We start from the raw sequence: 13,045 nt of genomic DNA on the forward strand, positions 1-13,045 counted from the left end.
GCTTTGCCCACACAGGAGTACTGACTGCAGCTACTTTAGATCTCATGACAGATGGGCATTTTATGACAGAGGTTGTGGGAGTGGTATTTTTATTAATTATGACTCACTCTGCAAATCATGCCCAAACTGATTCAACTAATGTTCTTGCTGCATTATTTTCAAAGGGAATATTCCAGCATATCTGGAATATTTTAAGCAAAAAGCCCTAGGAAAAGCAGTTAATGATATATTTACTTGAATTTCCTCAAACTGGGTGATTTTGTTTGGCCCTACTTTGGAGTGAATGATGTTTGGAGTGAGTGATGTTATTGAGATCTGGCGGCTGTAATCTGTTATATTAGCAAGCAATTTCTGATAGTTGACTAATAATTTTCCCTTTGGTGAAACTCAATAAAGGAATGGTTGGCTCAATAAAGACAGTTCTTTTTGTGTAAAGTTTAGTTTGTATTAACTAATGGTGTAATGGTTCTGAAACCGATACCAAAACCACAATACAAACAATCATGCTCTCATGTTGTGGTTCCGGAAGATGGAACTGTGACACCCCCCCACCCCCACCCCCACCCCAACCCGGCTGCCACCACTGCTGGTGTAGCCTGTTCGGCTTTCATTATGTTACAAATTCATTTCACAATTAACAAGATTACACATGTAAATCACAATGTTATTGTTGTATTTAAAGTTATGGCAAGTTATATATTTCGTAAATTTCACACATTACACCTATTTTATTGTCTCCCAACTGTGTGTGTCACGTGACTATTTTGGTCCAATCATGATAGAGCAATCACACCTACGGTAAAAGCTAGGCTAGTTTCATTATCTCAAGATGGATAATAAACCCCTTTTGTTTTCCAAATTGTTTGTGATTAATAAAACCCAGAATTTTTATTCCTTATTCACCCCCCTCCCAAAAAAAACCCAAAAAAAAAACAAAAACAAGGTATGAACCAAACCGTGACTCAGAAATCAAGTTCTGAACCAAACTGTGGATTGTGGAGCATCTCAGAACTTGGGGGAAAAGTAGAAATGAATGTAATTACAGTGAAAGACTGAATTCTGAAGTGGGTATTATTTGATGAGCCCATGTAAGCAGATGAAGACACTTTGTGGTGTGTCTCTGTGGAACGGCTCCCTAATTTGCATGTTGACGATAAGGGTGATATTTGTCTTCAGTCTTGCTGCAGATGAGCTGTGTAATTTTTCTCCTGCATACTCAGTAGGAAGCATTAACTGAAGGATTGGAGAAGGTAAATTGCTTATTACATCATACATCTTATTACATCTTATATCAGGAGCCCACGTATCCACTAAGTGTTCAGAACAATAGGGATGCCTGAACTTTCATTAGAATAGACTACTTGAATCCAGATGAAATCTACACTATATGGATAAAAGTACTGCGACACACCTCTTAATCACTGAATTCAGGTTTTTCATGCAGACTCATTGCCATAAGTGTATAAAATCAAGCACCAGCCATGGAGTCAGGTTTAGAAACATTTGTGAAAGAATGGGTTGTTCTGAAGAGCTCAGTGAATTCAAGCATGGTGCTGTCATAGGATGCCACATTTGCAATAAGTCAGTTTACAAAATTTCTTCCCTGCTAGATATTCCATGGTCAGCTGTAAGTGGTATTGTTGCAAAGTGGAAGCATTTCTGAACAACAGAAACTCAGCTACGAAGTGACAGACCATGTAGAATAACAGAGCAGGGTCACCGAGTGCTGAGGTGAAGAGCGTGTAAAAGTCGCCAACGCTCCTGTTGACTCTAACTATAGAGTTCCAAATTTCTTCTGGCATTAACCAAGCATGCCGCCACTGCACTGTGGAGCAGTGGAAACGTTCTGTGGAGTGATGAATCACGCTTCTCTGTCTGGCAGTCTGATGGATGAGTCTGGGTTTGGTGGATGCAAGGAGAACATTACCTGCCTGACTGCATTGTGCCAACTGTAAAGTTTTGTGGAGGAGGGATAATGGTATGGGGTTGGTTTTCAGGGGTAGGGCTAGGCCCCTTAGATCCAGTGAAGGGAACTCTTAATGCTTGAGCATACCAAGACATTTTGGACAATTCTACGCTTCCAACTTTGTGGGAACATTTTGGGGAAGGTCCTTGTCTGTTCCAGCATGATTGTGCCCTAGTGCACAAATCGAGGTACTTAAAGAGTTTGGTGTGGAAGAAATTTACCGACCCACACAGAGCCCTGAACTCAGCCCCATGAAACAGCTTTGGGATGAGCTAGAATGGAGATCGCGAGTCAGGCCTCCACATTCAACATCAGTGCTCGACCTCACAAATGCTCTTCTGGGTGAATGGGCAAAAATTACCACACACTCCAAAATCCTGTGGAAAGCCTTTCCAGAAGAGTGACATTTGTTATAGCTGCAAAGGGGGGACCAGCTCCATATTGATGCCTGCGTATTTGGAATGGGATGTCAAAAAAATTCCTTTAGGCAGGTGTCTCAATACTTTTGTCTATAGGGTGTGTGATTACTATAATTGTTTTCAATTGTTAAATGCCACTTCACTGGTTGTAGATGATGGGAAAGAAACAGGTTAAAATAGGATTTTTAAGGCTTGAGACAATTAAGAGATTAATAGTGCATTAGAGGGATAAAAGGCAAGAAAAAATGTAAGAGCCTTTGTTTAGTGTGTGATAGTAGCGTCCAAGTGCAGTGGTTTGAGTGTCAAGAACTGCTGAGTATTTGAAGATCATCAGGTTCCGTGTGTAAATTTGAAAGACGTCCAGCCAATTCAACACAGCCATGCAAAGCATTGTATTATGATGCTTTTGACTCCTTGTTGAGCCGAAGTCTAATGAATTATGGATGTTCTGAGAGTAAAGGTGCAAGCAAACTTTATGAAGGTATCCCTGATATGGTATATATAGGGTACTTGTCCATTCAGTTCTATAACCAAATATAGCTGTCTAAAGAGATAAGCTTTCTAGTTATTTGATTTTTATCTTTAGAATATTCATGTACTTGTGACCTGTTGTAATTATATGGTGAACTGAGTAGTATATGTTCTGATAATGACAACGGAGGTACACATTGAATCAAGTTCAGGGAGGCAGCACCAGTGTTTTTCTTGCACTTAAGCACTGTAGAGTCAACAAAATATATATGAGCTGCTACTGTTTGGGGGAGCTGTGCATGGTAACAGACCAGGTGCAATGAGACAACTTAAGCTTAAGCCAGCAAGGAAGCACGCATTCATTGTCACAGCCAGAGATTTAGGTGTGGCTGTGTATCTGTTGGACGATTGGTTCGTTACTTACATATAGCAACAGGTCTGGCGATGGGAAAACCATATTTACCATTCATTTACTATGAAGGAATAAATCGTCATTCTGATAGTGTCAAGTGAATTAAAAATTTAAAGGAATTAGTATGTGTTGTTTAAGCAAATGTCTCATTCTTTGATCTTATTAATAGCAAACTCATTGTTTTATGGGGGAATGAAGGGGCAGTATTACTTATCATGGTGTTTTGGTTCCACTGTTGTATATAATGTTACTGTTGGTGAAACATGACTAAATAAGTGACATGTTCAGACATTGCTGTTCCATTTTTGATGTGGTGGCTGAATGGGAAGTGTGCCGTCCTGACCTCATACCTCCTCTATTCCCAGCTACAACTCCTGTCTTTGTGGAGGTTACATTTGTTTCCCCTGAGATCTCAGGTTTCCTCCCACAATACGAGGACATGCACTCATGGTGAATTAGGACCAGCAAATTGGCCATTGTGTGTCTGTGTCCTGCATCCATTCATGGTGTTACCTGCCTTTGTGGGACAGACTCCCGGCTGACTGCCACCTTGTACTGTATAATCAGCTTTGGATGAAAATGGATAAATGAAAACAAAATAGAAAACTATATCTGAAGTTAAGGCATCAGCTGCATTCCTTTGCAAGTGAAACCCTGGATTATGTAAATGTACTAAAAGGACTTTTACAGAATGATGGCTGTTTCTTAGGTCTGTTTGCTGTAGTTAAATACATATGCCTTAAAAAGGAATTTCAGTTAAAATAGTTTTGGTCCATTTGCTTAGTGGTAAATTCAATTCAATTCCATTTTATTTATATAGCGCTTTTAACAACAGTCATTGTCACAAAGCACTTTACATTTAACCAGCCAGAACCCAAAAGAAAAGTTATTTTTTACATTATTTAGAAGACACCTTTATCCAAAGCAGGGTCAGCCATCCTTGGACATAGATTAAAGCCCCAACAGGAAAATCACCCTGTTGACCCCAGGATTTAAACCAGCAACCCATGTAATCATAGCATCCTAACCTAGATACTGCCCCCCACCACTCTGTATCAGGAAAACTGCGGCCTTGGGTCCTGTTGGCACTGCTGGAGCTGGTTCCAGTGCACTGAAGGATCTGCATCTTGGAGCAGCTCAGCATTAAAGATTGAAATTAGATTAAATTTAAAAAAAACATATATAGCAAAACTAAGCAAACCTGCTACTGAAGTACAACAGAAAACACATTTTGTGAAATCCTGTTAGGCATCCATGTCAGTTTTACTTCCTGTCTGATGTGAGGCTTGGGAAGTGACTCTGGTGGAGCTAAAAAGCCTGGAAATGTTTATCACTGTGGTGAATGTGATGGTTAAGATAGATAACAATAGGAGATAATAACAGATATTGATCAAAATGTTGCCTTGTTTGTCACATTGTCATCAGGCAGTGTGGTAAGTATGCCAATAATAGGGCTGGTTTAGTAAGAAGACTGCTGTTTGTTTGCTGAGGAAAGGGGAGTGATGCGGGAGAAGGGAAACGATAAGCCAAAAAAAATCTGGGAGGGCAGGGAGAACAGTGGGAGGTGGGCGTCAGGCCGATGAGTGCGGGGTTTACATTGGCTGTCTGGGACAAGCTGGACAGGAAATGCCAGAGTACTCCCTGGGGGGGGGGGGGTCACGCTCCCCCAGCTGCTGCTTCAGAAAGCTTTACTCAGTTGCTACACGTTTTTATACGCACCTTACCACCTTTGGCTGTTTGGGGGAATCACACTGGCACTTCATTCAGGACACTCATAAACCATGATTTGGTTGCTTGAATGTCGATGGCATCTGTAAGGGCTTATTTAAACTTGACGCCTACAATGCAGACACGTATGCGACATATGGATCTCCGAATAGGTCAAAAACGTGTGAAATTTAATGACTAGGATATGTGTAGAATACACCATGTGTAGAACGTGTGTTCTACGCATGAAAAATTAACATGTAGAATACGCATAGAATACACATTAACAACATGTTATTTGCGTGTTGTTAACATGTTGTTAACACATTAACGTGTGTTCTACATGTGTTCTATGCGTTAAAATTCATGTTTTTGACCTGTTTGGTGTTACATATGCTTGCGTTGTGTACGCGTTGTGTATGCGTTGCGTATGCGTTGTGTTGCGTATGCGTCAATTCGTGTAACGTATATTGCGGCCCTAACATTTGTGGTGCTAATTTTTAGAAGTGTATTCAATGGGTGACTGACAGGTGTTTTGAAATACACAATAAATGTTATCTGGTACAAACCATTTTATATTGACTGTTATTTAAAATTTCTTGTTCCAAATTAAACGCCAGAACTTTTTTCGTAAGTAGAATTCCTAAGTTTGACGGCCAGTACTATTAGCATACTCTATACTGTGCTTTGGCAAAAGTACCAAGATCAAAATGCTAGCAGGAGTGTGTGGGCAGTTATAATTTTTTTCCAGTATATTACCATCATGACTTGCTGTGGCTGACTATTACTGCACTGGGTGCTGTTTTCTGGCCAAAGAAAAAACTTCATTGTCTGAAATTTAAGAGCCCGCCGTTGTCACTGAGCTGGCGACAGGTTTCCAAGGTGAGATATTACAAATCTTCCAGTTTATATCTGTCTGTTCGTGGAGACTTTACCCCACATGATGGCCATGTGACATTAGAACTTCATAATTATCATTTGGGTGTAGCCTCTGCCCTCTTTGTGTGGATTTGGCCTGTCCTCACTATGACATGCAGGTTTCCTCCTTCCGTGCAAAGACATGCAGTTAGGCTAATTGGCTTCTCTAAATTGCCCATATTGTATTACTCCATATGAGCATTTGCATGCCTGTGCCCTGTGATGGGCGGGCATCCTACCCAGGGTGTATTCCTGGCCTGTGCCCTAAGCTAACTGGTGTAGGCTCCACCACTATCCTGCTCAAAATAAGCTGTTGGATGATGGGTGGGTAATTTCTTTGCTGTACTGGTTTCTAGCACTGAATTACACTTAGATATAAAATGTTTGTTTGTATTTCTGTTCTTATTTTTATTTCAGTTTGGATTAGTAATATTTACAAGCTAGCTTTATTCATCTGTATTCTTAAAGAAAGATGCACCAATTCATTCACATTAGAAAGATCTTTGAAGCATGGTTCTGTCTTCCATGGCAAGTGACACCCTGGACACTTCAGCATACACACACATGGAAATTCACAAACCCCACGTCTCTGTACCGTGGGAGGACACCTCTCAAACATGAGAAATATGTGCAAATTCCACACATCCAGACCTGAGGGTGGTAATCGAACCTTCTACCTTGGAGGCGTGAGGCTCCACTCCTAATCACTCTTCTCCAGTTGGTCTGTAGGCTGTCCTTCACCCCTTCTTTTCCCCACCACAAAACTGCTATAGCACCTTTCGCTTCATATCTGCAGGAGACTTCACTGATGTTTACATCCTGAGTTACTTCAACACTGACTAAATGATGACATGAGTGAGGATATGGCATGAGCCAGGAGATCCCGTGTAGTCTAGTCCTGATATCCGGTCAGGAAAACATAATACTCTCCAAAATAAGGCCCCAGCATCCTGAAAGTCAAGCCAGCACACTAAGGTTACAAAATGATATATTTAGAGAGCAACAGCTCACGTTACAAAGCTATGGTGTCAGTTACATTAGATGTGTTGAAGATGCACACAACAGTGTCATCCTAGACTGATTCTCATATAATGGGTAATGCTACCTGTTGGCATCAGTGACATGGAATTCAACCCAATTCAGACTCCAGATCTCCATAGCTTAGGGTTTTTAACCAATGATACTTTATATACAACTTCAAGCATCATATTACAAAAATTAAGACAAAAATAGAATGTTACCATTAAAATAAAATGATAGTCATGTGGAAAAAAAGAACTATAAAATAAAATCTTTTTAATGATGTTCATGTAAATGTGATTACTGAAAAGTATCTGCTTACTTCCTGTCCTTCAGCTATGTTTTTCAGTAGTTCCTTCATTACTTTTGTTGTCAGCTCCTCTAGTAGTACAAGAACAGAAAGAATGTTTGTGGCAGGGACTCTCTTGCTAGTTCTGGCAGAACGTTCTCAGCATGGTGCCTCCATATGCAGTTTTGTCTTGCCCAATACCCTGTCCGAATGTTCCGACTAGAAGCATGTATGCTTGGCCAATGTTGGAATTGCGTTCTGGAGGTGGGGATGTCTGACTCCAGATGTGTCTGGGAATATAAGCCAGCTGGACATACTATATCAGTAGTCCCCTGTTAATATAATCCCCACCCCTGAAGTTAATTTAACATTATCACTGCAGTCAAAATTCCAATCAGATCTATCTGTGGCAGAACTTCCATATGTAGACCAGAGAGTGCAGGAAGCCTACGTCACTCCATCCACTCCATCCCAATTTGTCTTAGGAAAAGGTCGCCATGACACATTAGATGTAATCATCCTCATACACTCGTAAAAAGAATGACTGCTCCAGTAACATGCTGTATAAAGGCATTTTGTGTTTATTTCTCTTTCCAGTTGTTGCCCTCATTCACGGTGTCCCAGTGCCCTCTCTGAAACACAGTAGGTCTTACTAGTATTTTGGGTATGGTTAGTGCTCCTCCTCTTTCATTTGCAGGGTTATTTATTTGTTTTCTTCTTTGGTAATATTGTAGGACGATTAGGGTGCATTTTTTGCTGAACATTCAACATTCCATTCTTTCCTCTGTCTCTCACCAGTTTCTCTCGCTGCTCTCTCTTTTCCTTTCTAACATTACTGCACCACAATGGGACCCCTTCCCCTCACAGCTCTCATAAACCTTTCCTGTTCTCTTGTTCCTGGCTTCTGTCTTTGTCCCTCTTTCACTCTCTCTGATATGTTCTCCAGTTTTTGTCCTCAAATGTTTTTTTTTTCCTTTTGTTCATTTGGACTTTGCATCTCACCCGTCTCTCCCTTTGCAAACCAACATAGTCCTTCTCTTTACGTCTCTTCTTTTAAGAATATTCCTCTTGTAGTCCAGAAATAACGGCTGTACTAGCCGTAATAGCCACCTTGGGAACCTCTGTCTTGTACTGAAGCTTTCTGGCACATTAAACCTCATGAACACAGCCAAGCAGTTAAACAGCCAGATGGAAATTAAAGAGAGGTGGGGCTCTAAAAGGGATACAAAAAAATTACACTGAAGGTAACACATATTGTTTATGGTGATGCATTCTCACAGCTCAGAGGGATTACTAGCTGAAGTGACTCAGTTAACCAGACTTTAAATTCGTACTGACTTTAGCCGTAGCATGCTAATTTGGTCAGTGTAGAGTGTTAGATCATAAGCGCTGGCCCACTACGGTCTGTGGAATGAGGGTAGTGTTCCAGGTGGTAATGTGCTCACCGTCTAGGAGCGATCCCCTCTAGGGCAGATTGAGTCCTGCATCTTGCTAGGAATGGACTGGAAGGCAGAAACCCTGCCAAGTTCTCTGGCCTGCTGCTCCAGTCCCGCTGAAGACACCTCCCTGTGCTATGCAGATTGGAGAAGAAGTGCTGTTCTGCGTTGAGATGAACACCACCCTCACGTAGGCCATTTTACAGGGTCTTTGTCTGGGTTATTAAAGTACAGAATCTAGTTTTTTGTTAATGGGGAATTTGTTTCAGCGGATTTCACTTTCTTGCTGATTTTTCCTCCCCATAATCAGGCCTAATTGCTGCAGTGACCCCGTCGGTGATCGATATGTGTAATGTATCAGAGTGTACCTGGATACTAATTCTGGAGTTTGGTGCTGGATACAGGATGATGCGTAGCCCAAAAGAGGGAAAGGAACATGTTAAGCCTTAAATAATAACAGACTAAACATAACATGAGCAGACCTGTAGGAGCAAAGCTGCTTGGCTGTTATGGATTTCAGCTTCATCAAGGATTATGGAAATTGTTGCAGGAGATTATTTACAGTGTCAGTTCTGTTTCCTTTCTGTAGGCCTATGCCATGTATTCCTGCACTGCAGTTATATCAGGTTTCCCCAGGTAATATACATTTATTATCCCAGTTTGCTTTATGTCTGTCATGGATAATTGTCTAGAGTCAGCAGGGCTTTTTCTGAGCTCTGTGCAATAGAAATAAGGTTAACAAGGGCCAGGAATAAACCCCCACCTCCCCCCAGGGGTCATGGCTTAGCCCCCTGGTTGCACTTTAATAAAGTAGGTATGGTTGTTGCATAAAGTTTCCAGTCCCAGTGCTACAATACTGATGCTCTAAATATAGACTAAGGAAATTGCCACTGAAACTGAGTTCAGAGAAACTAGAGCACAAAGCCTATAAAAATGATCCATAGAAGCCCTAAACCAATAAGTAAATGACTTTGTCTGTGACTTGTCTTTGTTTTTCTCCCCTCTGTCACCTGTGCATCTTTCGGTTCTGCTTTCATAGTATTTCCTGCATATATGCAGGGCGAGGGGGTTGCCGCTGAACTCTCACACCTCTGGGACCTGCCTTCAAGTCCTTACCAGGGTTGCATGTGTGGAGTTTGCATGTTCTCTCTGTGTTGTCATGGGGCTTCCTCCAGGTGCTCTGCCCCCCACTTCCCTCCCAATACTCCAAAAACATGCCGAGGCTTGTTGGAGTTAATGAATTGCCCATAGGTGTGTGTGTGTGTGTGTGTGTGAATGGTGTGTGAGTGTGTGTGTGAATGGTGTGTGAGTGTGTGTGTGAATGGTGTGTGAGTGTGCCTTGTGATCTGTTGGTGCCCCATCCTGGGTTGTTTCCTGCCTTGTGCCAATAGGCTCCAGACCCCCCCATGACCCTGAAGAGGGTAAATGGTTTCAGAAAATGGATGGTTGCAGGGCAAGAGCCTTTGCCTCTGCTGTTCTGCATAAAGTAAGTTCTCTCAGTTTATATATTGGAAGAAGGCCGTATTGAATTTTTGAACAGAATGATTTATTTATTAAGGAGGAGGCATTTTGCCTAAACTTACGCCTGGCTAATGCACCTGCATAATTCTGCTTCTCTCTTAAACCTCTAGCCAGACTATCATTTGTGGAGAATTCTATCTCATGTAGTCATTGTTATGTTTGTTCCGGTTAATCTTAACAATCCTGTTTATGCTTCCTTTTAATAATATTCTCTATGGCTGAGATCATGCAGAAAAAAACACCTTGGAAACATCAAGAGCATTTGGTAATGTTGTAATTCCAAGGTGTCAGTAGCTTACTGTGTTTATTTTGGTAAAACAACATTTTACTTGTATGCACTTACATTTGAGCTGTTGAGATTCAGAATATAGTTTCATTCTTGTAGTTAATTAACTTGGTTCAATTTGAGCTTATTTACCAGTTTTCACATTTTTTTGTTTTGTTCTTGGTTATTTCTACATTTTGACATTTGAACATGTGGGTGGCATCTTCACAATGTTTTCAGTTCATTAAATTCAGGTTGGATTTCTGTTTTGTATAATTCATCCATTTAAATTCATTAAAACTATTTGCATTAAAAAATTTTAATGACCCACAACAAGTTGATGCACTGAGATTAAAATCATAGTTATAAACGTATGATGAAATACATTGTGCTCTCAAAAAGGGAACAGTGACATTTAAAGTGAAATGAAATGAAATTAAACAATGTTGCATTGATTTTTTCATGCTTTATATAATATAATTGCAGCTCAATAATGACAAATAGGTGTCTTAATTCCTGTTTGCAAAACCTAGGATAGGCATGCTGTATGACAAAAAAGCTCTGATGCATTAGGTTTTCATGAAACGTACTGATTGTGAATTTGTTTGTGGGTTTATGGAATGTCAGAGTGAGTGTTGTGTTTCCCTAAAGTGCTTCCACATCTCCCAGAAGTGATGAAGACTAGCCATGAGAACTTCACATGGAAAAGGGGGGGTGGGGGGGAGGGGTTCTGTTGAAACACTGGGGCTGCTCTTTTTGCCCATGTTTGGTCTGTGAGCTTGTGTCAAAGGAAATGAGTTCTATGCACTGTATGCACAGTGCTCCTCTCGGACTGGTCCTACAAATAATGTGCGGGCCATAGGTCAGCATGGGGTCAGGAGACTCCTGATTTATGGATATGCTTGGTGGGGCTTGGGGCACCAAGGCTGTAGAACCATACCGAAGATTTGGGGTGCTGGGAGGGAGCTTTTCACCACTAGCACTTCCTGTTAATACAGGCCAAGTCCAATAGTTCAGACAGCCAAGTGGCTCTCTTTATCACAGGATGCCCATCATTCCTTAAAGGGGTTCCCAAAAATGCTCTTTAACTTTGTTCTGTTTTAGTAAACATTAGTCAGTAGTGAGTAGTTGATGAAGCCCTCGTGTGCCAGATATCACCTGATGGCTGAAGGATGAAATTCTGCTGTCTTTTTGGAGCTTTCTCAATACACAGCAAATTCTGCTTGCAGTAAGAATTGGTTTGCTTCAGCTCCTACATAGTGATGAAAAGAATTCATTTTGACCCAATGGTCATCGGTTAAAATCTGAGAAACAAACCTGCTGTTCTACTTTGACAAAAGAATTGAAAATGGTTTTCGGTAAATTTTTATGTAGTGTGTACTATACTTGTATTTAGTTCTACTTTCTCACGTTGTAATTTTTTAAATATTATTTTGGCTACCTTGTTAGACGTTCTTGATAAAAGTGGCAGTCTGTTTAATAAGTCAGAAATGCAATGTTGAAACTGAACAAGATATACTAAAGCTTTTTGTTTTGTTTGCTAGTGTGGTTTATTTACATTTTTTTTGTTTAGATGTTTTTGTCTAGAGCGACATACGAGTGAGGATAAAGGTCATCCAGGGTCTCTGGAGGAATTAGAGCTAAGGGTGCAGTGGTGACACCTCTCTACCAGCCCTGGGATCCAGCAACCTTCAGACATTAGTCCTAACCTACAGAGCCACGCACCACAACAAGGACTAAAATGGGAAACTGAAACGGGAACTAGTGCTGGCAGAAAAGAACACTTATAACATAATAAAAAATAAAAATTTGTGCAGAGATTTCCTACTTCCCCTTAATATCTGTGCATCTGCGTGTCTCACTGTGTGTTCTAGTAGTCCAGATTGGCGGTTCCTGGACATCAGGCTCTCAGTTACACTATTAGCTAGACAGAGTCAGCGTCGCTGGCATTCCAAGGCACTACCGCTTGTTAATGGCCTCCCACTGTTCTATTCATTATGCAAGATAATGACAGACCCCTTATTTTTCTATCATTAAGTCATAAGCCTGCAGATTTCTTCTGAGTAAAATTTATTTTTTCTTTATATACTTCTCCTCTCTCTAGATATTTTTGTTCAATCCCTTTGTGTTACTTCTTTGTATCTTTCCCCAGTGGTCTCCCTATTTTACTGTCAGACAGATGTTTACTGCCAGGGTTGGATGTGGATTTTTCTGATTTTCTCATTAGCTTCCTGAAGGCCCGTGTGTCAGAGGTGGTGTCTTACTGCCCGGAAGCCGGACTCTCGCCTGGGTTATATTAGCCGCTGTGGCCGGTATCCGCTGTACCAGTCCTTTCCATCCTCACTTAAAAATAGCTGAATGAGCAGAGAGTACAGTATGTCTGTGTATCCAATACACTACTTCGTATGAGTAACGCATATGTTCTAAGGAAGTCGCCTTCTATGCATTTCTAATCGCTTCCCTTTGATTTTACCTTTCCAGCCATTTTCCATGACCTCTGGTCCTAGTGAGGTCCTAGTGAGCCTGGAACCGGACCCAGGAAGCACAGGATGTGATGTAGGGGACACTGTGAATGGGACGCCAGTCCCTGATGCAGTCAGTCACACAATATTGGCAATTTA

At 41.1% G+C, this 13,045-nt stretch overlaps 1 protein-coding gene and 1 long non-coding RNA gene across 3 annotated transcripts in view; one reads left to right on the forward strand and one right to left on the reverse strand.

The window, feature by feature from the left end:
- The window catches only part of LOC140587603 (uncharacterized), a 31,505-nt gene extending 24,713 nt beyond the window's left edge, over positions 1-6,792 (reverse strand). The window contains exon 1 of the long non-coding RNA XR_011989240.1: positions 6,571-6,792. This is a non-coding gene — a long non-coding RNA (uncharacterized lncRNA). The remainder of the gene's footprint in view (positions 1-6,570) is intronic.
- The window catches only part of LOC111847280 (uncharacterized), a 40,076-nt gene that overhangs the window by 3,037 nt on the left and 23,994 nt on the right, over positions 1-13,045 (forward strand). The window lies entirely within an intron of this gene.

Source organism: Paramormyrops kingsleyae, chromosome 2 (genome assembly GCF_048594095.1).
Source record: "Paramormyrops kingsleyae isolate MSU_618 chromosome 2, PKINGS_0.4, whole genome shotgun sequence".
NCBI lineage: Eukaryota > Metazoa > Chordata > Actinopteri > Osteoglossiformes > Mormyridae > Paramormyrops > Paramormyrops kingsleyae.